The following is a 3,950-nucleotide window of genomic DNA, read 5'->3' as shown; positions in this document are numbered from 1 at the left end:
GTCGTTTTGAAGATTCATCCTGAGAATCAAGCGTGAGTGATCCAGCCTGAGGGTCATTTTGAAGATTCGGCCTGAGAATCGTTTTCCAGTGATCCAGCCTGAGGGTCATTTTGAAGATTCAGCTTGAGAATCATGTTCCAGTGATCCAGCCTGAGGGTCCATTTCGAAGATTCAGCCTGAGAATCGTGTTCTAGTGATCCAGCCTGAGGGTCATTTCAAAGATTCAGCCTGAGAATCGTGTTCCAGTGATCCAGCCTGAGGGTCATTTTGAAGATTCAGCCTGAGAATCGTGTTCCAGTAAGCCAGCCTAAGGCTCAATTTGAAGATTCCCCAGTGAAGTCGCCTACAAGCTTTATTTCCCCAGCAAGCCCAAGTCTAATTGAGGAGTCGTTACAACTTGTTCTAGCCCGAAGAATATGTACGAAGCCCAAAAGTGGAATACTCTCGAAGCTGCGTATCTAATATGAAGGTTGGGTGTAGGTTTCAAAAGAGGGTCAACCAGCGCATGCCTCAGATGCGGGATCCTAATGACGGGAATTTATCATCAAAACAATCCAGATCTAGCCAGAAGATCGAAGTAGATTCAGCCAGAGAATCGAAACAAAGAAGATATAGCCAGAAGATCGAAAATCGCAACAATTCAGATCTAGCCAGAAGATCGAAGTAGATTCAGCCAGAGAATCAAAGGAAATAGATTCAGCCAGAGAATCGAATCGAAGAAGATCTAGCCAGAAGATCAAAATGTATCCAGCCCGAGGATCAAAATTAATGTCCAACCTGAGGACTAAATTGAGTATAGATTCAGCCAGAGAATTGAAACTCCATATTAAGTCAGAAGACTGATTCAGATTCAGCCAAAGAATCGGAAGAAGAATAAACAGCGCGGTGTATTTCCGCGTTTTTGTGGTGTTCTCGGAGCGCAAATTTTCGGTCTGTCTTTGGTATTCAATCACAGCTCACCCCGTTTGTCTGATAAGTTGTTCGCTTTCATCCTACTCGGTTTAACTGATGATTGAATAGGGGCAGGTGTAACACCCCAAAATTTGCCCTCCTCATTCATGCATTCATTTAACATTTCATATTGCATTTCATCATTTCAATCAGAATTAGATCCGAAAAAAAAAAATAACGAAAAAAAAAAAATAACGAAAAAATAACGAAAAAATAATAATAATAATTTTTTACAAAAATAAAATAAATAAATAAAAAAAATAATAAATAAATAAATAAAATATAATAAAAAAATTTGGACTTGAGTCTCTCTCATTTGAGCCCACAAAACCATGAAATTCAGTCTATAAATACCAAGGCTTCACTTGAGAAAAAGGAAGAGAAGCAAAATACTCTGAGGTTTCCTTGGAACAAAACCCTGGACAAAACCTGAAGAGAAACCTGACAGAGAACTCAGAGCAGCCTCCAAACCCTGAAGGGCCTCACGGGTGCAACTCAATTTCAATCAAGCTCTCCAATCAGATTTGCCCTATTCCCATTATTTTACGCCTTCAATTTGAATGTTTTAAATGTGTGATGTATTATGAATGGGTTAAACCTATGCCTTGAATGTTTAATCACACGATTTCTGAAGTGTATGCCACAGGGTTTGAGGTTTCTGAAACCATACTGTTATCCATGAAAAAAATGCTTATGGTGTTTCACTAACCCTTTTGTTGAGTTTTTGTGAGGGCTGACATGACTTTTGCAGGGATAACTTGCGTGGTTTCCCACTTTATTTGTAGGATAACCCCTGGAGGTTCATTCCGATTACCTGTACTGACCCACTTTCTTTGATGGCATTAGCTTGGGAGATCCCTGGGTTTCTTACTCCTTTAATTGCTGTTACTTCGGATCTTTATCCGTGTGGTACTTTTACCTCTTTTCTGCATTTTATCGCTTTCTTAGCTGGAAGACCTCGATAGGAGGCATTTGTTTTCTTTTGTTTATTTACTTCTGAGCCCCTTGTTGGCACATTTACTTTATACATGTTTGTTTTGTATGCGTTCGTATCCCTACAGATAGCGCGGTTCCTTCGTCAAGGACTGCCTTTTTGCCCTTTTGCATGAGTAACCCTCAAACCCTAAAACCCAAAGCAACACGTTAACTCCTTCTACTACAGGTGAGTAAGTCTCCAAAGGTCGAGCATCCGGTAGATTGCGTAGTAACGTCGTTCGTCCAAAACCCACTCCATAACCCCGTAGTCAGCCGAACTACGTTCTGCTCTGATTCTCAGGCCAGATGAGATACGTAGGCATAAGACGCGGCGTCTTAGCGAGCACACATCCCCCAACCCATAGGTCAGCCGAGCTACGAAGACTCTGATTCTCATATTCAGATGAGATACGTATGCAGTGGATGCGACATCCGCGCGAGTCATTTTCATTTAACCCTTTTTTTTTGTAAACAGCACAAGATAAACTCACACCCTTTAGACAAGAACTACAAAAGTGGATCCCGTAGAGTACTACGGATGCATAGGGGTGCTAATACCTTCCCTTCGCATAACCGACTCCCGAACCCAACATTTGGTTGCGAGACCCCGTCTTGTCCTTTCCTTTTTCAGGTTTACTTCGAGCGTTTCCTTTCCCTCCTTTGGGATGAATAACGCACGGTGGCGACTCTTTTGTCATTTTCTTTCGCCGGTTGTTTTTTTCGCGCACTGTATCTTTCAGGTTGCGACAAGTCTGAGTACTGGAAACAACTTTTGGCTTATCACTTGGGATACCGAGAATGTTTTATGCTTACATGCGTATGTTTGAATTTTTCAATGGCGTAATGCTCCATGAAAATGGAAATGCTACGCGATTTGGGAGGATGCAATGCAATATGATTCTACATGCAGGGATGCGAAATGCTGGGTAGAATGCCAAGCCGAGGCAAGGGAATCTGCTGGGGAAATGATCACCATCTTCTGGACCCTGACAAGACTGTTGGAGATGCACAACACAAAGAACTCTGTGGGGAAATGACCCGCCACACGGTGTTCTAGCAATGACGAACTACCAAGATTCTGACTGGGGAGAGAACAACAATGAAAACCTGCTGTTGGGGAAAGCGATAGTGGTTATGGCAACCATAATCTGCAAGAGAGACGACTTAGCAGGGGAAGCAAACACCGATACAGTACCGAGATTCTGCTTCAAGGAAAGAGACCATGGATCTGGCGTTGGGATCATCGATCTGGCATCGAACTCTGAGGAGCAGCCGCTTCTGCTGGGAAGGTACAGTCTGGCACTGTCAACTCTGCTGGGGGTTTATAGTCTAGCACTGTCAACTCTACTGGGGAGTGTATATTCTGAAACGACCGCTTGGGGGAGGTACAACAGTAAGAGCCTGCTGGGGATCGAAGAATCCAATGCTCTGATCAGCTCTGCAGGGATAAGATACCAACTTCGACTGTTGGGGGAAAACATTCGCGATAATCGGCTGGGAACCTTAAGGAAATGCCCCGAGGGTACCTGTTCTTAATAGACGATCTAAAGCACTTAACATTTACAAAAATTTTAAATGTTTATTAAGCATGTACCTGTAAAGCTCTTATGTTTCATGATGCAATGTTTATCAAAAATTCGGACGTCATTTTTGCAAACAAAATAGTAAAATGAAAATGAAAACAGAGATATACTAAATAACATGATTTTATTGAATGGCCTCTGAATAGGCATTTACATCAGGAAGCAATCCCTGGAAAGAGGTAATCGCACAAAAGATAAAACAGAAATTAATCTAATGGCAATGTGAAATGGATTTCTATTGGGTTACAATTCTGCTATGACTTGCTCGTCTTCAAGATCCTCCAGATGATCAGCTTTCTGAAAAGAGTGATTGGACTGTTTCCTATCCTTCAAAAGTTTCCAGTCATTGACACGAGATGAGATTCAGAACTACTCAGAATGCAGTCATTCTCTTAATCCCTAATTTTTGCTTGGATCGCCCTTTTCGGGTTTTCAATCCAC

The sequence above is a fragment of the Lathyrus oleraceus genome, chromosome 4, assembly GCF_024323335.1.
Source record: "Lathyrus oleraceus cultivar Zhongwan6 chromosome 4, CAAS_Psat_ZW6_1.0, whole genome shotgun sequence".
In the NCBI taxonomy this organism is placed as follows: Eukaryota; Viridiplantae; Streptophyta; class Magnoliopsida; order Fabales; family Fabaceae; genus Lathyrus; species Lathyrus oleraceus.
This window is presented reverse-complemented; position numbering follows the sequence as displayed.